Below are 23,634 nucleotides of genomic sequence, written 5' to 3'. Positions count from 1 at the left end.
CTGCTATGACTATGCTAGCACAGTGAAATTGGCCTTTCTGCCCTACTGATTTTTTCCCACTTTTTGACAGATAGTGAATTCTAACAATTGGTGGTTGCTATCCCCTAGGTTGCCCTCTATCTGCAGATCCCCCACCAGATCATCCTCTGTAGCAAATACCAAGTCACGTAAGGCATCTCCTCTAGTGGGACTGTATACCTCCTGCATTAGGTGAAGGTCCTGTATGCAGGTTAAGAACCTATGCGAATGGTAAGATCTAGTTAATTGCTCCTCCCAGCAGATGTCAGGGTAGTTTAGGTCACCCAAGTCTCTTCCCTCCCTCCCCCCGACTCCCTTGTATTCTGACCCATAGTACTTCAATTTGTCCCCCTTCTGATCCCATCTTGATTATAGAAGACGTGTATTGTTCCTTGACATAGGGTGGGGTGGGGGTGTTGGTCTCCATTTCATCTGTACTGCTTGTAGCCCTTGATGCCCATTGCCCAATCATGGGTAGGGTCCCACCAGGTTTCAGTTAATCCAACCAGGTTGAAGTCTTTATTTGCCAGCAGGAATGTTGCAGTTCCTCCTGCTTGTTTCCCATGCTCCTAGCATTAATATGAAGACACTTTGGACCCCCAGTAGGTGCCCTTGGAACCTCCACCCCCATCCTGATGTCTACCGGGCCCCTTAGTACTTACATGGACTGTCCCAGTGCATGGTTCATGGTTCAATTTTCCTATGACCATGTTATAAGACCTGTTATAAGATGGCAAAATCAGTTCGCATAAGCTTTTTATTATTTTTAGAGATTAACTATCAAAATCCTGAGAGATTGTAGTGCTGACTAGACTGAGAACAACTGAACATGTATAGTCTCCTCATGGCTCTTGGGTTGATCATATCCCCAGGCAACATCTCCACAAAACATGCTTCTTGCAGACCAGGAATACAGGAATGATTAAATCTCCCAGTAATGGCTTCTCCCAGTTGCTTCAGGCACATGTGTACCTGCACAGGAACCCAAAGGAGGGATCCTCTTTCCTACATTCTCCAGAGGAAGAAGTAACAGATTCAGTTACACAGGGAACAACTATTATGGGTGAAGACTGAGACTGTTTGGACAAAAAGACAAGTAAGAAGAGAAGAGAAGTGGGTAAGAGAAATAATATTGTAAATTGGTCCAGCAAGAGAGAAAAAGTGGGCAGAATATGACAAATTTAACAGGAAGCTGCAGTACGAATAAGCAAAAAGACTAGACAAGCAGCTTAGGGAGGTAACAACACTGGGTGAGAGGTCCAGGGAGTGTGGAAAGAGACAGTCAAAACAGGGAAGGAGAACAGATGATTTGAAACTAGGAAAGAGGGCCTTGTTACATGTAAATTTTAGGTAGCTCCTAGAGCTCTTAACCCCTGGATTGTCTACACATTAGCACCTAAAACTAGTTCTAAGCACTCTTTAGGCAGCTTAAAATTATGCCACTCCAAGCCAGGTTTCTCTCTGATTTGTGTTACCCAGATCATGTTACACTAATGTGTAGCCACACTACACATTAGTGCGAACACCCTACCTGCCTCCCCCTCCTAGATCATGGCCACTGCCCCCTCACCCTAACCAGCACCCCAGGCCTCTGCTCCCCTGCCAGCCCTTGCTTACTTGTGGCTGCCCACACTGTCTGTGCTGGGGGAAGAGGCAGGGAAGGGTTAACCTGCTTGCCCAGCCATGGCTGTTGCTGATCTCTGGGCTGGGCCCAAAGAACAGCAGCAGCCCAACAGCAGTTCTGGCAGGGCCTGGGCAGGCAAGTTAACCTCTCCTTGCTAGATCCCCCAGAACAAACCATACAGACAGCCACAAGTGAGGGGGTGGGAGGGGGAGGGAGACAGAGGGAAGCACATAATGGGATGGGGAGGGATTCCTACCTTTCATTCCTCCAGACCCCTGCTGGCCTGAACACATGGCTGCTCCAAGCTGGAGCTAGCACTAACATCAATCAACATCTGAGTAGCTCAGTGTAACGTGTAACTAGGCCCAAAGACAGATTAAAGTGTGGGGGAAGGAACTGGGATCAGTTTTGTGAGAAGGCTGAGGACAAGGAGCCTGGATGATGCCCAGATGCTTGGGGCAAGAGAACAAGTTTGCTGGGAAAGGAAGAGGAAACCATGAGATGGGGAATCTAGAGGGGTTAAACTACTACTTTGTAGCAAGGGGACTGGGATGAGAAGCCTGAGAAGTGGGTTATTTATCAGGCAAAAATAATGGAATTGGGACAAGGAGTCAAGTGACAGAACAGAAACAAGTAAACTTAATGGGAAGGGACAAGAGAGGCTCTGCCCACTAAAGCATTAGTGGGCATTAGCTCCATTGCCTGGAATGAAATCTGAGGGTCTCCAAATCTCACCATTCATCTGCTGCCAGTAAATACCTTTGAAACTCATCAGCAAGCAAAATGTCTCATCCGTCTCCAGTGCTATTGCATATAGAAAATGGCAAACTACTACTGTTAAAAAATTATTTTTTGTTAGCTTAGGAAACAGGCCCTGCAGTACATTTAATTGTTCCCACCATACAGATGAACCCTTTTGGTCCATATATAATGCCATTTAACAGATATCTGATTTCGTAAAAAAATCACACACACCAAAATACTATTTAAATTTATATTTGTAATGCTGCAAAATCAAGAACTCAAGAATTAGGAAATACCAAAAGGTTTCTATACAAACTCAATTTGACCACCCTATGCATGTGAATTACGATAAATCTAAGTACAAGGTTAACTATGCAAACACAAGTCTTTTACTATTTAACTTTTGAGTTATTGACCTTGCAATCATAATAGCTAACACAGGTTTCTGGGCATCACTAATTTACAAGGTAATTCAAATGTGCACTTTCCCAATTGCACAATACAGATTAAACAGGTTCTATGCTAGTCCTAGCATAGTAACCAAGGATCTTACTTAAAATACATCGTCTCTGGCTCTCACCTCAGAAGGATTCCCAGAGTAGGAGGGGGTGGAAAGATTGAGGTTGATTTCTTTCTTTCCATTACTTCAGTGTTGCCTGGGTATTATGGGCCAGAGAATAGGACTCAGAATCATGGTCGCCATTAAAATTACTTATACTCATAAATTGTAAGGAGACTTTAGGCAAATACAGTATAAAGGAAGAAGAGTATCACAGGAGAGTAAAGCTTAAAGGAAGTTCCTGGCACCTTTCCATGATAAAATTAACTTCTAAGTGTCCTTCTGTGGTTGCAGAACTAGACTTTACACATATCCATTAATTAGAATATGCATTAGAAGTAATCAAAACAACCCTGCAGTGAAGGTAACAGATGCTATATGAACCCATCTATAGATACTTCTTATAGCCTTGACCTCAATGAAATGCAATAGTTATCAACTCCTGATATACACAAGCAGAACAGAATCAGCCCCTTGGCATACTACTGGAAAGGAAAAGACAGAGATGATGAAAAGAGGGAACACAAAAGACAATTGTCAGACTTAGTTTTCTTGTTACTATCCAGCAGGAAATCTGAGATGTTGAGATAAGTAACTAATAGCCCATTTGCATGGGTAACAGAAGTTCAACAAGGACCCAACACTGTAGCATAGTACATGTAATATAACATTTTAGAGGCTCAGTGAAGTACTGGATGCTTTATGGAACATTAATCTGCAATGAGTATAGTTTATGAGAACATTTGTCCTGCAAAGGTGAAAACTTATTTTGTAATTGGCATGTGGTTTCATATGGGTTTATGCTGCAGTTGATTTTACCAGACACCTTATTCAAACAGCTGTCTCATAGAAATAGATCAATGTTAGGGTGAAAGATACGAGTAGCCCAAGGGGAGTAGTTATTATTGTCAGTTTGAGATCATTTAGTACATACTTCACCTTAAAAAAAAAAAAAGGAGCAAAACCCCGTAATCACTATCATAGGGATATTTTGCCATGTTTGCAACTGATCATCAAGAAAGAACATAAGTTTTCTTGAGTTTCTAAAAAACATGATACAGTGCAACAGTTTAACAGAAAGGTGAGATATGCTTTTTATTCATCTAGTTTATTAATTTACAGTGTCATTTTATTGTTAGATGATACATGAACAAACCTAAAGAAGTTCAATCTCCTTCCAGCCTGGGAGACTGAGTATAATAAACTATGTTTTAGGAATACTAATAGCAAGACAGAAAATGTTTCCAAATTTGGTGTTATGATGGATTTCTATACAGAGTTATGTCCAACAAAAATGTAAATCCCTGACCTTGTATTGTTTTTTATGGTGGACCTAATGTCTTGCACCATGACATTTCAGAGAGAGGACCCCTACCTGTTCCACCAAAGGCTCATGAGAAAAGAAGAAATGGAAAAGAAACGGTCTTTGGCACAGCCATACCTGGCCAGTCCTGTGCCCTAGGTTGGTGCACAGCACAGGGGCAGTAGCAAGAGGTTTCACTACTGCTGAGGGAAGACATACTCTGCCCCCCCCCCCTTTTTTTTTTTTTTGCTGCTGACAAGTGTTGAGTGACCATTCAAACACTGATTTTTGGTGGCAAAAAGGGCAGGTGAGGGTTAACCCTTTCTGACACATTTCCACCCTGTTTCTGCTGACTACTACCCCTATACCACATGCCACCAGCACCCAGGTACTGCCAGTCCTGTTACTGCTGCCTACCCTCCCCACAGCCAGAGCTGCTGCATGGATGTCTCAGAGTTGGAAAAGGGGAGGGACAGGGGATGGGAGGATGAGGCACCTACCTGACTCCATTCCCCACCCACACACACCTTAGGCACTTGTATTCCATTCACCCACCCATTGTTCTACTACTGGCCTCTGGGGAGGTTAGTTCCTCTTCTATCCAATCTACAAAAAAATTCAGCCAGAAGTAGGTAAAGTACAGACCTTTGTGCACTGCAGCAGCAGCGGGACACCAAGAACAAAAAGATAATTCATCTGTCTACCTTCTAGACAACAACATTATGCAGCCCTTCTTTAATTTCTTACTGCAAATTTTCATTGCAATTCAAACAGATCCCCTCTGAATCTGCCCACTGACTCATTATCACATAACTAAGAGCTGATACAGTATCATTATCAGAATCAGTCTCGTCTCTATCATTCATTGAGTTAGTGTCTCAGCCTTATTTCCAGAACAGATTGTTCCACTTCAAAGATTGGTCATCCTGCAGCATAAATTAAATGGTGAGTTTAATCAGATGTCATTTTTTCTTCTCTCACTCCACATCAAGCTTCAACCCTCTGCTGAGTCTACCTCCCCCCCTCCAGACTAAGAAAATCAAGATTATTTGGGAGACAGAGAAATAATGGTTCTCTGTCTCCCCATCAGTGAATTATTCCATTTACACAGATTCAGGTCCTAATGCCTGTCGGGACCCAGGGCAGCCGGCCAGCAGCTCTCCCTGACTCCCACCCGGGCAGATAAGGGTCCGGAGCCTTAGAAGGCCGTCAGGCGGGTACTTGTGACGCGTGGAGTGGAATTAATTAGGCAGACGCTTATCGGTTGCAAAGCAAGATTATTTACTCACGCTGTCAAGGTGGTGAATAGCGGAGGTCAGAGATACTTGGTTAGTTACAGCTTAAGGTTCGTAGGTCATAGGTCAGTCTGCGTAAGAGTTCGTTGGGCAGATAAACGGAGAAAAAATCGGACCGGCAGGTCGTTGATTTACGTCTGATAAGGTCGAGATGGGGGAGACTGACAAGCGATCAATTTGTCAGTTATTCTCACGCATACGTTCAGAGGTTTTTTCAGGTGTGTGTGTGGAGGTCTCCCGTTTTTCATGGAAGTGAAGATGGGTTTTATTTGTGTAATAGCCAATTGCTTTTCGCCACGTCATAAATTTAATTAGAATCGCCAATTATCTAGTGGTCTTCGCTAGGGTGTTATCTCACAGGGTTACTCCCTGTTTTCTCTGACCAGTTATAATGATTTATGTACAGCACAGAAGGCTAAGTTCTATTTCATGTTAGTGTCGCAGTTATAAATTTCTTTTTGACATGCGCAGCAAAAAAGCGGTTACTATCATTATTGTTAACCCTTAGTTAACCTAGTGCAGAAAAAAACTGTTTTGAATGGTTTTACTTGTTTATGACATGGGCACTACTTAATTTGGTTGTGACAACGCCAACCCCAAGTTCTGCCTTATTTCTTGTTCTTCTATCCTTATTCTCTCATTTCCCCCTTCTTCCTCCATACGTTTCATTTCCTTTGCTCTTCCACTTGCATCCATTACGTTCTTCAAGGCCACTGACTGTCTGCTGACTAGAACTGCTTGGAACACCCCCCCCCCCCCAATATTTAACATACCTCACACAAATACCAAGAGTGAAAAGAATTTATCTTCCCTATGCCACTGGATCCCTATTAGCTTGTTTCATGCAGGGTGTCATTTTGACATTTCAGAATATGTAACTGCTACCAACAAGGAACTTAAGCATACATTGTAGTAAAGAAATACCAAATGTATATAGCTGGCAATTTACACATTCTCCCCAGTGATCTTTCAGAACATTGCTCTGAATGCACTAAGCTCAGTTTTCTCCTAAATTTGCTATTTTTGTCATGGACAAATACATTAACATGCTGAAGGTTAGGAGTGAGAGAAATTTCATGTGCATGTTACACACACATCTACTCTATTGACAAACTATGGCAAAAGGAGTCAGAGATATCCTCTGATGCTAATAGCTGCTACAAGGAAAATAGATAAATTGTCCAGTATCTTTCCCCCTGGCTTTGGGGGAGAAAAGGAAGGGAAAGAAAAGTGGGAGCTGAGGCAGCTGGTTAAGAGATAATTAAATGGCTGAATTTTGAGTACATGACTCATTTTCTCCAAAAACTGAGCAACATTCAGGGGCAGATTAATGTATAGGCAAACTAGGCCCACAGCTAGGGCCTTAAGTGAAAGGGGGGGGGGGGCAGTTGTGCTTATTTTACATGCTATAATTATTGAGTGAAAAAAGTAATATAAAAATTTCATCTTCAGCTGGAAGCCCACAAGTTTGTTTGCACAGGGCCCACTAAAGGATTAATTCAGTCCTGGTGAAGTTTAGACTCATTTGCACTGAAGCAGCAGCATCTACTGTATAAGGTGCTAGTCTGTAAGTCAGAAAATTTAGGTTGTAATCTTACTAACATGTTGTGCAGCATGAACAATTTAATTTACTGGTGCCTATCTTTCCCATCCCAATCTTTGTCCATCTTTTCTGTTTAGACTAGAAGCTCACCAAGGCAGGTGGTATCTCTCATTGTACAGTGTTACTACAATGGAGCCATGCACAATGCAAGACATGATTGAAGTAATATTTTAATACATTAAAATAAAAACCAGCAGAACATTTCAGGAAGAGCATTATAATTCATACTGGAGTATCGGATGTAGATAACTGAATTGAAGAACAAAATCTAGGGCACAGTCCTGGAAGTTCCACACACTTGCTGAACTGGAGGTAGCCTACACCACTGCTGATTCCAGTTACTGTAACCACTTCGACACAGCACAGCAGGCCAACCAATTAGCAAATTGAAATACCAAATTCAGGACAAGAAGTCTTTTTGCAGTGACTCTCTGGGGACACCAAGCTGCAGGCACCAAATGTGGAATTGCCCTGGAAAACTTGGGATGGTTACTTGCTTCAAGTGAAAGCTATATTTATAGAGAATGATACAGCCTCTGCTACTCTAGGGCACTTAAGGCTCTCTGAAATGGACCATACACAATAGCATTTCCAAAAAAATACTCAGCAACAAAGAAACAGACCCCTGGCTATGCTCCAGCACATTCCTCTCTTATTTAGCTGTTCCTAGCCACTTTAAGATTCTTCTCCTAAAATAAACTTCCTAACATGTTATCATCTTATTTCTGTTTTCCCTATGGCAGGGGTTCTCAAAGTTTTTATGCCACAGCCCAGAAGTTCCCGTGGCCCAGCAAACTGTGGCCAAGCAGTCACAGCCGACCAAGGCCAAAATTTCCAGCCAGCGGACAGGTAAGGCTACCCCCATCCCCCGGGCAGTGGGGTGGACCAAACCCTGCACTGCTGCAGGCCCTGCAGAAGGAGCTGCAGTCTCTCTGCCAGCTCTGGGGGGGCTGCGGTTTGCCAGTACGCAGCCATTTCCACTCCAGCAGCTGACCATGCTGTGGCCCCGGCACTGAGCTGTGGCCCAGGGATTGAGAACCGCTATCCTAAGGGTTTGTCTAAATGTTGCTGTTTTACGTATCATGTTGACCAAGGCCCATTTGTGCTCTTGCATCCTTAGGCTACTTATAGGAGCTGGAGACAGTTAATCTCAGAAGCCTGCAAAAGTGAAACTAGTTTCCCAGAGTTATCCTACAACAACATACTACTCCTTGCCCTTATATGTGATCATCTCTATCTCCAGTGCACCTCTGCTACATCCCCAGAGTTTGAGAGAGAGTCCTCAGAAACCATTTTTATGGCAGTCTTCCTCAATGCCTGCACGAGGAAGATCCTTCTTGGCTAAACCTAGATAGGAACAAACATTCAAAAGGCCTGAGTCTGAATTTATTCAATATTTGCAGCTTAATCTAACCTGCCTAGGTTGAGCTGATTTACAACACAATACATAGGTAGGGAAAGGTTCCAAGTTGTGTAACCTACTGAGTAGCATGTGGTCTCTCACTGTGCCTAAACTACAGAGGCTGAGACAATTACAGCACCTAAAAGAGAGTTGTAGTTCAACCTGTAACAGTTAATGCTTTTAGCTTTTGCGATGCCTAGTTCCCTCCCTACTGTGCCACCAGGCAAGACAGCAGCCATCACAGCTGGGTAGCTTTAACTCAGGCTTGTTGCAATTCGGGGGGGTAGGTATGGGGGCTGTGTTTTAGGTTTAACCTTTATTGCCAGGGAGTTTGACAGCCCTACTTGCTGGAAAAACTATATAGTTTGAGCTCACTGCGTGCCTCAAAGCTAGCTTTCATTTTATATGGCTCAGGGAAGCTCTTTATGGAGCTCTCTCAGCACACCATTTCAAGTCATTCTAATTGCTAGGAAAGTTTCATGAGCATCTGGTTATGTTAATCTGAAGTTAATGCTCTTTATACATTTCCATTTGATTTTTATATAGCATAGTCATGGTTCCATTAAAATCAATGGAGCATTTCCATTGATTACAGATTTCTTAGCAGCCCACATTTGTTAAGGACTTTCCACTTGCAATATTATTCATTTTCTGCTGAGTCCAGATTGAGTTAGTAGAGTCATCCTTAGAGACTTCAAGATTAGCTCCAGATTAAGAACCTTTGTCGCTTACAAGGCAGAAGACTCACAGACATCACTTACCCCAAACAGGGAATCCAATTCTTTCCTTCCACACATTATCTGCAATAAACATAACCTATAATGCATTTCTAAAAAAAACACCAAAAAAAAAAAAACCCACTCAAAGAAACAGAGATCCCTGCTGTTCCTCTCATATTTGGCAGTTGCTTGCCACTTTGAGATTCTTCTCTAAAATAAACTTCCTAGAATTTTATCATCATATCTCTGTTTTCCCTAAGGCTTTGCCTAAATGTTGCTGTTTTCAGTGTAGTGTTGACCAAGGCCCATTTGTGTTCTTACAACCCTAGGCTACTTATAGAAGCTGGGGGCAGTTAATGCCAGAAGCCTGCAAAAGTGAAATTATTTTCCCAGAGTTGTCCTACAACACCACACTACCCCTTGCCCTTATGTGTGATCAACTCTATCTCCAGTACACCTCTGCTATTTCCCCAGAGTTTGAGACAGAGTCCTCAGAAACCATTTTTATGGCAGTCTTCCTCAATGCCAGCACAAGGAGGATCTTCCTTGGCTAAAGCTAGAGGCTAGGGACAGACATTCAAAAAGCCTGAGCCTGAATTGATTCAATCTTTGCAGGTTAGTCTAACCTACCTAGGTTGAACCAGTTTGCAATTGTACAAACATTCCCTCTGGACTGAGGAAATGCAGGCACATGCCTGCAGTTGCTCAGACTAGAGGGTAGGGGGTGCTAAAGCAGCCCTCCCTTCCCTTCCAAAGTGCAAAGCTGAGTGGGAGGGTGGGGTGGCCAGGCCCTGGCAGGATCCTCTGTTTATGGAGGGATATAAACTCCCAGCCTGCCTGCACCACCCCAGGCTTTTGCCCACTCACTGATCAAAGGGTGGGAGTGTTGCCAGATCCCAGCACCACTCTCCTCTCTGCCTCTCAGCATTAGCTAGCACACCACATGTGCTAGGGCCCATGCTGTGGGAGATGGGAGTGGGGAGGGGGAATCCCTGCTTGAGCAACAAGAAGCAAGGGGTGGTGTGGAGGAAGCAAGACAGACACTGCTGTGCCTGCAGTCTTCCCCAGAGTTCTGGTAAGGGAGCAGAAATGGGGATGGAGGACAGCTCCGCTCTCTGGAGCAGAAACACAGCCCAGGGCTGCAAAGCATCTGGGATGCTGGGGGGCTCTGGTTTAACTTAAACCAGGAAGGGGTCTGGGACAGACATTGCATAAACCAGTTTGACCCAAATCAGTTAAGTCCGATACTACATTCAACCAGGTTTATCTTAAACCAGTTTCAGCCATTTTGAAACTGGTTTACGTGCACTGAACTTATGTTCTATTACAGGTTTAAACCAGTTTCTGATCACTTAAACGAAGTTGTGTGTAAAGTCTATCCCTTAGGCCTGTGCAAGTCAGCAGCGATCCAATCCAGCTTCAGATCCAGCCGCTTCTGATGACAGTGATTCAACCCAGAGCTCCAGACTGGGTTTCCGCCTTGATCCAGCTGAAGCATCTCCAAAGCTTCAGAGCCCCCTTGGAGATCCGGCCGTAGGGTACAAAGGGGAATCAATGAAATATCTATAACTTTGTTGTTTTTTGTCTGATGTGGATGAAATTTGCAGAATAGGTAGTCTCTGCTCAAAGCATGAAATCTGCCAAGTTTCAAGAAGATTGGTGTAGGGATTTGGGGGAAACTGCACCCCAAATTCTTGAAAGCAAAACTCCTGTCACATCTATGTGTTACACCACAGGGGGGTCAAAACTGCAGGGGTGGTAGCTCTTACTGAGGCCACAAAGCCTGACAAGTTTCTAGAAGATTGATGCAGGGGCTTGGGGGGAACTGCACCTCAACCTGCGGACAAGCAAAACTCATGATATGGGTGACACTGCATGTGTTAAGGTGCAGCGGGGTGACAGCTGCAGTGATGGTGGCCCCTGCTGTGGCCATGATGCCTGCCAGCTGTTGAGGAGGTTGGTGCAGCAGGTTCTGGGGCCCTGCACTCCTAGCTGCTGACAGGCAAAACTCATGCCACGGGTGCTTATGGGACTGACCGTCTTGGGGCAGTTGATTGTCTGTATTGATTCTTTCCTCTCCTTAGTCTGGTTTTGTAGGTGCTAATTGACGGCAATTAACTGGCTACATTAGCTAGGTCCTGTGTATTGATCTGGTCCCTGAGTGAATCATGATTGATTGGTAACTGGTAACACAGTAGCTTATCAGCCAGGCCTGCAGTAGTGTCTCCCACGCCCCAAGACAGACACAGTCAGTCCCACAAGCACACGTCACGAGTTTTGCCTGTCAGCAGCTAGGGGTGCAGGGCCTCAGAACCCCCCTGCACCGATCTCCTTGACAGCTGGCAGGCATTGTGGCCACAGCAGGGGCCACCATTGCTGCAGCTGTCACCCCGCTGCACCTTAACACATGCAGTGTCACCCATGGCACAAGTTTTGCTTGTCCGCAGCTTGAGGGGCAGTTCCCCCCAAACCTCTATTCTGATCTTCTTGAAACTTGTCAGGCTTTGTGGCCTCAGCAAGAGCTACCACTCCTGCAGTTTTGACCCCCCTGTGTTGTAACACATAGACGTGACAGGAGTTTTGCTTTCAAAAATTTGGGGTGCAGTTCCCCCCAAACCCCTGCACCAATCTTCTTGAAAACTGGTAAGATTTATGCTCTCTATAGAGTATATCATCCCTGAAAATTTCATGCTAATCAGAAAAAAACCAACAAAGTTACAGATATTTTATTGTTTCCCCATTATACCCTATGGCCGGATCTCCGAGGCAACTCCGAACCGCTTTGGGAAGCCTAACGAGGCAAGCGCTTCGACCCAGACACTGCTTTGGACCCCGAAGCATCCAAAGCTTCTCTGGATCCGAAGCTCTGTCCGAAGCTTCGCACAGCCCTGCTATCCCTAGCCAGACTGTTTGGCTCTGAACCATTCGCCTCCTGGAAGGTGCCCAGAGTGGGAATGAGATTTCATCTCATGCTTGAGCTGAACCATTATTGGAAATGCTATGGAATTCTGTCTTTAATTTTTTTTTTTTTTAATATAGACAGAGCATAATACCTCCCTATCTATTCTCAGAATGCATCCATTTTCCTCCCAGCAAGAAAAATGCTATTGACAGCATAACAGCTGTGATCCAGCTGCAAAGTGAAATGCAGTTTCCTGACTGCCTTATTGCTTTTTACCTCCTGGCAACCGCACTGCTAACAGTCTTCCAGCAATATATGCCTACCCTAACCCTATTTCTGCAACCATATGACTGAATACTGTGTAGTTACTGTCATATTGAATGAAATAGTCTAAATGTTTGTAATGGTTGCCCATTAGCCAGTTTCAGGAAGAAGATAAGATTTATCTCCTTATCTAGGTCATTGTTTTGGACTATGTGTGGAAGATCCAGACTTTGCTTAAAGTTTTAACTCTTGAATTTTATCTTTAGAAGTCTTTTACAAAGAGAACCTGAAAATTGACCCCTAAGCAAATATCCTGAGTTCCGAGAGATCAAACCCTAGAGCCTTTTGACCAGATTGGTAAGAAAAGGTCACTTGCAGTGATATGGAAGTTCCCCAAAAGTAATTAAAATGATCAACAAAAGAAACTAATTACTAAGCAAAAGAATCTGTTGAGTAAGATCCGAGCCCAAATTTGGGGGTAATGACAGGTTTGAGTAGGAGGAGCCCAAGACGGTAACTCACTCCATAAAAACTGTAACTTACTCTCCCAAATTGGAGGTGACTATACTTGCAGAACAATGAAGGAAGAATCGCAAGTGTAGGCCGGATCAGACTGATCACCTGAACCACCCTCTCCGTGAACACGAATCTCTTAGTTCACACTGAAGCCGCGGAGCACCTGAAAGGGACTGAAGGAAGGGGACTTAGTCCAATCACTGCTGAGGCCAGCCCATTGAATCGTATTGCTGAGGCGAGCCCATTGAACCGTACTACTGAGGCCAACCCATTAAATTGTACTACTGAGGAATGAAACTGTATTTTGGTGTTTGGCTTCTCGGAATTCTAGGATTGTAAGTATATTATGAAAAATAATAGTATTGATTCAAATTTAACTTTGAGTTGTAATTATAGTTGTTTTTATAATACTAATTCTTATAGCATTGTTTGGGAAGGAAGTGCATTCGGAGCATTGTTTCTCATATATGTAATTATTGTGTTCTTAATGTTTGTGGTGTTTCTTAAAGCTAAGCAGTGTTATATACGTAGCAAAGAATTTTAAAATAAAATTGTGTTGTATGAATTAAGTGTGTAATCATTGTGAAATCGTGCAATCAACTAACTACTCCCCCAGCCAGTGCATCAAAACGAATCAGTAAATTGTGTGGGATTTTCTCTATTCCATAACCTACTAGAGACAGTTACTATGAAGACTATGAAAGGCCAAGCCTTCTATAAGGTAAAAAGCATAACATTGAAGCTTCACTTTCCCATTAGCACCAGGTACGGGGAAGAGTGGGACATAAATTCTTTCCCACTCAGTCTGAAGATTCTGGGACCCTCCTGCAACTGAACCACACCCAACCCAATTTTAAATGTTAAATTAATGTAAAGAGCATGTTACTTTAAGAAATGTATATCTAAAAGGTTTTCATTAAAGTCTATGGACTTGAGGCCAGTTTTTCAGAAGTATCTTAGGTGCCTAACTCCCATTGAAATAACTGGAAAAAGGCACATAAATGAAATCTTGTCTATAACGCCAGTTTTACATCCATGTGAGCAAGGTCAGGACTTTTAATATTGAAGTTCCTCAAGGTGGTGGTTGATAAGCTTTCTCTGCAAAACACCATATTCATCCACGTATATAAATAATAACAACTTCAGTCTTTTCACAAGGTGATGCAGAAAACAATATTCATCTAGAGCTTCATATATTGATTTTATTGCACTCAGCTTATTCAGTGGCTTCTCCACATTTACCACATGCATGATTAATTATTTATCTGTAAATTAAAATTTTAAATGTGGGATGGTACCTGAGAGAGATTTTGCCTTCCTTTTATACATCAGAATGGATTCAATTGTTTCTCTGAGTAGAAAACCTTTACAACACAAGGGAGAAACAGAAAACAAATGTCTGAAACTTATCTAAGAAAACATACTTCCCCTGCCCAATGTCTGCTGACTACAGATTCAGCAGTCCATTCATGTCTTGCGTACACATAAAGAAGTATATCACTGCAACAGATACATACCATAATTATGAATCTCAGGCTTTGAAAAGATAATGAGAATGTCATTAGTGCTGATGCAGTGAAGAACAGACTCTTAACCTATCAAAGACCCTTTATGAAAGCAAGTACCTGTGGGGTTGATGCTGGATAATGTCCTGCCTAAGTGAACAGCCCCTAGTGTCCCCTATTTCACAAAGAAAGAATGAAAAATAAATTGCCTTTCTTTACACCTCGAAAATAATAGCTGTGGCTGCCATCAGCAAAGTCTGTAGGGGATAGGCTTGTCCAACAATTAAAATGATATACAAAAAAACCCACCAGCTACGCTATTATGTATTTTGACTTTTGTTCTTATTCTTTTTTTGCTGTGGAAATTTATCCCTATGCTATTTTTCTAAATAAAAATACAAAGCCTGGATTTTCATTCAGGCCTCTATTCTGCTATATACTGTGCAGAAATGGGAAAAGCATTTCAAAGTTATATCTACTGTACAGTGACAGATGTTGTTTACATCCTTATCTCAGCATCTTAGTCAGTTGTACAATGCTTTTAGCAACAGTTTCCTTCTTATAATAAACAGTAAGTATAGAATTTGAGACATGAACATCTATCATCAAGTTATATACAAATCCTTTGCATAAACCAGTGTCATAATCCTTAATCATGCATGCAATTCTCACATTTATTTTAAATACAGACATTAAAGATCATTCTGAAAATTACTGTCATCTACCACCATGTCAAAAGCATGGATAAATATATCATCAGACTACAGAAATTTCCTCTTGGAGGAAATACAAGACACATTGACTGTACACATTAAAACTGAAAACATATCATAATAAAAGTAGAATCTTTCTTTTATCAAATGCCAAGTTGTAGAATGCCTGGTAATGTTAGGGCAAGTCCTCTGATGTAGAATAACTTTCAGGCATATGTTAGTCTCAAATACCTTAGTGTTATTGTCCTTTTTTTACTATCATATTTCACAGTCAAGTTTTGAAAACAAATGTTTAACTTTTAAAATTGAACCTCAACTAATACACTATTCCCTGCCTTGGTGTACAAGGTGCTGGAAGCCTGGGTGGGCTCATGGGAGAGGCGGCTTACTGGTAAGCTCTGGGGAAGTTGGACTGAGCCCGAGGGAGTTCAGGCAGCACATGGCCTACTGGCAGCCCACCCAGCTGGCCCTAGCGGGGTGCTGCTGCTATGGAGGGAAGGACCAGGCCCACATGCACAGGGCCAGGAATACAGCCCCAGGCAGTGGTGAAGAGCAGCTTCCCCAGCTGCCTGCAGGTAAGTCTTTGGGGTGGGGGCAGAATGAAGCCCGCATAGTGAGGGAGCAAGTGGGGCAGGGGCTGGGCCTGGAAATGCTGTCCAGCCAGGGTGGTGCATGGGGCCCAGGTCTGGCATGAACGACTCATGCCCCCAGCGGCTGGAGAGGCACAGTGGTGGCAGGAGCGCAGCGGCGGGAGCATGGTGGCGGTAAGTGGGGATCCTCCTGCAGACAGCACCAGCAGCAGCAGGGAGGGGTGGCGAACACCAACCAAGGGTCAGCAACCACCCACAGCTGCTGCCAATAGCGGCAGCAGCAGCCAGCAGGGACTGTGGACTACCACAGATGCTGCCGACAATGTCAGTGGTGCCTTTTAGTAGAGGATTTACTACCATGCTCAGGGGGTGCACTCCCTATGTGTCACCCCTGAGGTCTGGGGAGGGGGACAGAGCCATGGATGGTTCATCTAGGGGACAGGGGATGGCTCCCTACCACTGGACACACTCCCAAGAATGCAGGCTGCCCACTGCAGCCTCAGGGTTTCCCATCCTGCTACCCTCTCCCTGGGAGCTCCATGCCACTCAGGCTGCCATGGCAAGGCACCCCTTGCCCACCTGGCAGCAATGAGGGCAGTGGTGTGGAATAGTGCCCCCCAGGAACACAGCAGGGAAAGCAATGGATGGGGGAGGGGGTCTGGTGCCCTCTTGCCCTCTGCCCCACCTAATTCCTTCCCCCCCCACTCCCCTCAGTCTCTGCCCCTTCCCCAAACCCTCTCTGCCTCTTCTCCTCCTCCCCGCATCCTCCCCTTAACCCCCCACCCCCCACAAACTCTTACAGTAAGACACTGTCCAGACTGCTGTGTCCCACAGTATATGGAAGCTTAGCCCTTGTCTGGCCATGCAGCTGTGTTGGCACTGCTGATTAGCATTAGGCAGGCAAGGCAGCAAGGCCAGTACTGCTGATTGGCCAGGCAAAAGGAGGAGTTTCCATGTGCTCTGTGCCCTGAAGACACCCCAGCCTGAGCTGGAGCCAAGATATATATCTGACACTGAGGAGAAGGGAAGGGAGTGGAGGGGCTGCAGAAAGCAGAAGCTGCAGAGGGAAAGAAGAGTAGGGGAGAGGTAGGAGGTTGCTGTAGGTCTGGTTCTGGCCCCAACCTGGGCTCAGGGCCAGAGTCAGAGCTGCAGCAGCCACCTGCTCCTGCCTCTGGCTTTCCCACCAGAATGCTGATGGGGGGAACACCATCTTATATTTGAGTAAATATGGTATGTATCAAGGCTGTTCCCCTAATTAGGTGATATTTGGTACCTAAATTATCTTTACTCTGTGAGTCTTGGTGCATCAATATTGTAACTTGTTTTATAATTTTATCATCATGTCCAGAGACCAGAGAAACTAGACAGATATAGCTTATCACTACTCTGAACCTTCCTAATTCTTCCTAAACATGTAGCAGAGCTCCCTCGTAAATTTTAGCACTTGTCCATGCTGTGCAGATGTAGCGCCTCAGTCAATGAATTTCACATGATGTCTTTTCAGAAGGCTTTTCTGATTGAAACCTCCAGAGCCTACAATAAACATCGGTGGGAGAGCTTCTGTCCCAGTGGGTGAGAGGATCAGATCTCAGGGGCGCATCCCTTCCAGAAGAGTGCCCATGGGTCGCAGTTACATTCCCTCTAGCTTGCTCACCTCTGATCCCATATGCCATCTCCAACTGGCTGTCCAGCAGGCCAGTTTCAACAGGAGGATTGGAGGGCATGCTTCTGACAATGCCTAGTCCAAAGGTTGAAAGCTAGGGTTCGTTGTTGGGAAATAAAAGATGCAGATTCAAAGTCACTTGAATGATAAGGCCTAGAACCTGGATCTTCTACTACCTTCGCAAGTGCCCTAACCTTTAGGGTAATGGACAAAAAGAGGGAAGGCCCTGTTCTTCCTCCTTCATTATCATAGAATCCTAGAAAATTAGGATTGAAAGGGACCTCAGGAGGTCATCTAGTCCAACCCCCGGCTCAAAGAAGACCACCCCCAACTAGATATCATAGACATTAGGGCTAGAAGGGATCTCGGAAGATCATTCAGTCCAGCCCCCTGCCCCAGGGGCAGGCAGTCAACTAGGGTCAAAGGATCCCGGCAAGATAAGCATCCAAACATTTCTTAAAAGTGTCCAGAGGAGGTGCTTGCATGACCTCTGGAGGGAGTCTATTCCAGGCCTTGGGGACTTGGATAGTAAAGAAGTTTTTCCTTATGTCCAGCCTAAAACGGTCTTGGGGGAGTTTATGACCATTGGACCTTGTCATCCCTTGGGGCGCTCTGGTAAACAGACATTCCCCAGATCCTGATGCACACCCCTTATATACTTATAGGGTGCCACCAGATCAGCCAACTAGATCATTCCAGCTAGGGCTTTGTCTACCCAAGTCTTAAAAACCTCCAAGGATAGAGATTCTATAACTTCTCTAGGTAACTTGTTCCAGCACTTCACCCCTCTTCCAGTGGGAAAGTTTTTTCCTAATATCCAACTTAAACCTCCCTTGCTGCAACTTGAGACCATTACTCCTTGTTCTGTCATCTGTCACCACTGAGAACAGTCTAACTCCATCTGCTTTAAAAAACCCTTCAGATAGTTAAAGGCTGCTATCAAATCCCCCGTGTCTTCTCTTCGGCAGATTAAATAAACCCAGTTCCCTCAGTCATAAGTCATGTACCCCATCCCCTGAACCATTTTCATTGCTCTCCACTGGACTCTCTCCAACTTGTCCACATCCTTTCTATAGTGGGGAGCCAAAAACTGGACACAGTACTTCAGATGTGGCCTCACCAGTGCAGAATAGAGAGGAATAATTATTTCCCTCTATCTGCTGGCAAATGCTCCTACTAATGCAGCCCAGTATGCTGTTAGTCTTCTTGGCAACAAGGGCACACTGCTGACTCATATCCATCTTATTGTCTACTGTAACACCCAGGTCCTTTTCTGCAAAGCTGCAGAGCTGCTTAGTCAGTCAGTCTCCAGGCTGTAGCAGTATACAGAATTCTTTCATCTTCAATGCATGACTTTGCACTTGTTCTTGTTGACCCTCATGAGATTTCTTTTGGCCCAATCCTCCAATTTATCTAGGTCACTCCGAATTTTAGTCCTGGAACAGGTTACCCAGAGAGGTGGTGGAAGCTCCATCCTTGGAGGTTTTCAGGATCTGGCTAGACAATACTTTGACTGGGATGATGTCTAGTTGGGGATGTTCCTGCTTTGAGCAGGGGGTTGGACTAGATACCACTTATTCCCTGCCGCAAAGGTTTACAAGAAGCTTAAATGATATGGAGGGCATTGCTGAGGTCTTCTGCACTGGCACATACGTCTCCATAAATAAAATTATAACTTTTAGTCCATTAATACTTTCCTCATTAGTTAAAGTAATATTTCCTAAAATATCCTGAGGTCCCTTCCAATCATAGGCAGTGGAAGGCCAGGGCTAACAGGGATTAGCTCCCCAAAACTAATTTTGCAGTGGCCAGTGACAGCAGCAGCAGCATGGCACCACCGTCCCACAACGCCACTGCTGTGCCTCACCACCACAGCACCATGCCCAGAACCCATGCTGCACGCTTCTCTGCTGCCACTGTGTACAGCATCAGTGCACACCAGCCCCACAACGGTCCTGCAAAAGTAAGGGGCAGGGTTCTGCCCCATCCCAATAATATTTTCTCCCACCACCTATGCTTCCAATGCTAATTTTCTATGATACCACACCCTCCACAAGTTTGTCATCCACAAACTTGCTGAGGATACAATCCATCCCATCTCCCAGATCTTTAATGAAGATATTGAACAAATCTGGCCCCAGGACCGACCCTTGGGGCATTCTACTTGTTACTGGCTGCCAGCTAGACATTGAGCCATGGATTACTATCTGGTGAGCCCAACAATCCAGCCAGCTTTCCATCCACCTTACAGTCCATTCATCCAACCAATACTTCCTTAGCTTGCTTACAAAAATGCTGTAGCAGACGGTATCAAAAAATCAAGGTATATTACATCTGATAGCTAGAAAGTGGTATTTAGAGGTATTTGTTTTTGGGAATTGGCATGTAGGTAAAGTAGATATTGCATTGGAACAATGGTCTCAGGGAATGTCAAGGGTTAATTGGTTTCTAAAGGCCTGTTTGTGACAAAGTTTCCTTCAAGGCCCACTGTGTCTGCAGTGGGTATAAACAGGCTGGGAAGCATAAACAGTGTACTCACAAGAGATAAGGGACCTTGCAACATTGGCACCACTTCACAGTGACCAGCTGCAAAGCCCTTGGGATATCTGGTTCTGGTGGACAGACCACATTTAGAAACTAGTAAATGACCAAATTAAGATGTGTGCATGTGATGGGTTTGTTAGAACAAAGGAATATGCTGACAGTACAGAACGTGGACAGTACAAAGATCACAGGGAGACCAATCAAACACACCTGAGCATAAAGAGTCATTAGGAAGAGAAAAAAGATAAAAGGAGGGATTTCAGAGCAGCAAAGGGTCCCAAGAGGGAAACCCAAGGCCACCATGGACAGAGGATACACAACCAGCCCATCTCACCCACCCCACTGCGAGGAGGGAGAGGTGCTCCAGTCATGCGAGCTATCCCACTAAGTCTCTGTTATTCCAGTCACATCATAGTTCTTTGACAGTGCAAGGACTTCCAGTTCTGTGTTTCTGTACAAATTAACATTCCAAATAGTTATCTGTGTGTGAGCTGCCACATCTCTATAGCTTACTAGCAAGAGATCTGCAGGCTATCAGTTATCCTTGGCCATAGGATGAGGCATGCAAAATACTCACTACTGAAAAAAAATACTTTTTGCCTCACTACTGTTGTGTATGAACAAGTGACCGTGTTGATCTTACTCTATATTTTTTAGTAAAAATGCATCTCCTTATTATTTTAGGAAATATCACTTTAAGGAATGAGGACAATATTAATAGACTAAAAGGTATAATTTTATTTATGGACACATATGTGCCAGTGCAGAAGATCTCAACAATGTCCTCCATATAATTTAAGCTTCTTATAAACATTTGCAGCAGGGAATAAGTGGTATGGAGGGTCTTAAATCTGTGGTGTTTGGTAATGCAATCTGCTGAAGGCACTGATGTATTTGGAAGGCATATTAGTTAGGACTATAGAAAAGTAGGAATGGAAATTTGTCTATTCCAGCGCCCTACTCAAGGCATGATCATTCCTGACTAAATTATCCCAGCCAAGTGCCTGTATAATCTGCTCTTGAAAATTCCCAGGGATGGAGATTCTACAAATTCTCTAGCTAGCCTGTTTTATATTCGACTCATAGTCAGAAAGTTGCTCCTAATATCCAATCTAAATTTCACTTGCTGCAGCTTGAGGCCAGTGCTCTAGTCCTGTCCTCTACAGCCAGAGAAAAAAAAAAAGAGGTCCTTCCTCTTTATAATAGCCCTTCAGGTATTTGAAGACTTATAATATCCCTCCCCTGCCCTGCCCCCCACCTTCTCTCCTCCAGAGTAAATGACCCATGTTCTTTCATTCTTTCTTCATACATCTTGCTTTCCAGGCACCTAATATTTTTGTCACTCTGCACTACACTCATTCTACTCTGTCCACTTACTTCTTGAAGTGTGGGCTCAAAACTGGATACAGTACTCCAGGTAAGGTCTCACCAGTGCTGACTAGAGAGGGAGAATTACTTCCCTTGATTTGCAAATGACACTCCTGTTAATTCAACCCAGCATGCAGTTAGCTTTTTTTGCAGCAAAAGTACTTTATTGGTTTATCTTCAGGTCATGATCCACTGTAACCTCCAGGTGCTTCTCTGAAGTACTGCAGCCTAGCCAACCACTCCCAAGTCTGTATTTGTGCATGCAATTATTCCATCTCAAATGCAGGTTTTTGCACTTGTCCTTATTGACTCTCATCTGGCTGATTGTGGACCATTTCTCCCATCTAACCTGAGCATTCTGAATCATAGCCCTTCCCTCCAGAGTATGTGTAACTCTACCTAACTTGGTATCGTATCCAAATTTGCTAAGTGAGTACTCAGTCCCTCCATCCAAATAATTATTGAAGATGGTGAACAATACCACATCTAGGGAACTCACCTGATGCCTCCTCCTAACTAGACATCAAGCAATTGAGAACTACCTACAGAATACAATGTTCCTTATCTGTGGGACATGAAACTCCCTTTACCATATCTAAGTGACTTGCACGGGTCAAGCCTGCAGAGTTCTAGGGGCACAGCAGGGCCAGGCCTTCAGGAGGCTGAAGGTGGATCCAGGGCATATTTTGGAAGACCATAGGGAAACACTGGAGGAGTATCCCTGTAGCTCATGAGGACTAACAGACAGGATCCTCAGACTCTGGAAGAGTTGTAGGGACAGGCTTGATGTGCTCTGGAAACAGAACTAGAACCAGTGAGAACTGGTCTGGGGGGCTCTGGGGATGGAGCAAACCTGGGAGGCTCTGGGGGCAAAGCCAGAGATGGAGTAGAAGGTGGCCTGGGGAGGTCTGGGAATGGAGCAAAGCTGGGAAGCTCCAGGGACACAGCAGGAACCAGCACAGAGAGTTATGGGGACAGAACCAGGACCACAGCAGGAGATCCAGGTAATCCTGCCTACCAGCTTCCAGAACATAAACATAACATTGAAGGTCATTATGCCTTATGAACCATAAAATGTCTTATCAAAATAAGTATAAGTATGCAGTAGCCTAAGGTATTTCAGCATGAGTATTTTGTACAAATTCACATGAAACAAAGATCTATGGAAACTCCATGACTCATACAGTCGTGTATTTGTGTAGACCACACTTTAGAAACATGTTAGAGACTTAATGTTTCATTTTCTTCTTTGACTTCCTATAAGACCAGATGTTTTTAGTACCAGGAATTCAATTGTATGAGTTTCAGAAATAACATAAAAAGATAAAATTAGAAACCTCTAAAACCTTTCTTCAGCATAATAGCCTAATTTTTTTAATCAAATATATTGGGATCGATCAGGGATAGAAAGCAAGTGGCATGTATCCTACAGAAAAATGTAACCTCTTCTTATTCTAATGTCAGAACCTCTTGAGTCTATGCTGATGGATTTGGCCATGAAATCTGTTGTTGAGCCAGAACTGAATATTTCCCAGGCATTTGTCATTTTGAAGACTAATTCCACATTTAGGCTGTCTGGCAAGAGCTTTTAGTGCATGTGTTGTTTTCTTTGCTCTTATCCCCTGATACAAAAGAAGAACTTTGTAATGAAAATTATGGGTGTCAACTAGTTTTTAAAATTATGTATTCAACCTTTCATAAAAATAAATAGCCAACAAAAGAACAGCAGGGAAAGTTTTGAAAGGAAAAAAAAAAGAGAAGTTAGACCCCTGCTGTTTAAGGTAAGACTGTACTCCTGCAACTTTGCAAGCTTAAAAATAGATCATTGATAATGAGGAAAACCTCTTGTTGTCTCTGCCTACCCACAGAGAAAGAATAGATTTTTGTTGATAACATAGTAGAAAAATGATAATGTCCCAGTCTGTCCCTAGACTAAAACCAGGTAAAAAAAAAAAGTATGAGACAAATATTTCAGAAGATACTGAGCAAAGTCTGTTGTTCTTTTCAAAATACTGCTAGTATCTATACATTATAGCCAGATAATATCATTTTAGAAATAGAGCATTCACCTCTTTTGAGGAGAAGTTTCTCTTAGGATGAATTTCAGCTATGAATAGACTAATGATGTCCATCAGCAGCTTCCATCAGGAAATTGTGAATAGCAGCATTTCTTTAGTAGTAGGAAAGCATGTGTAAATGCTAAGGAATTGATTGCTTACCAAACTGAAGCTCAAGAAAACATGAAGCTGGTCAGTTATGGTTTGCCTAGATGTAGGGCCTTGTTACAATTTACACTATAAGC

This window comes from Alligator mississippiensis, chromosome 3 (genome assembly GCF_030867095.1).
Source record: "Alligator mississippiensis isolate rAllMis1 chromosome 3, rAllMis1, whole genome shotgun sequence".
Taxonomy (NCBI): domain Eukaryota; kingdom Metazoa; phylum Chordata; order Crocodylia; family Alligatoridae; genus Alligator; species Alligator mississippiensis.
Note: the sequence above shows the minus strand (reverse complement) of the source record.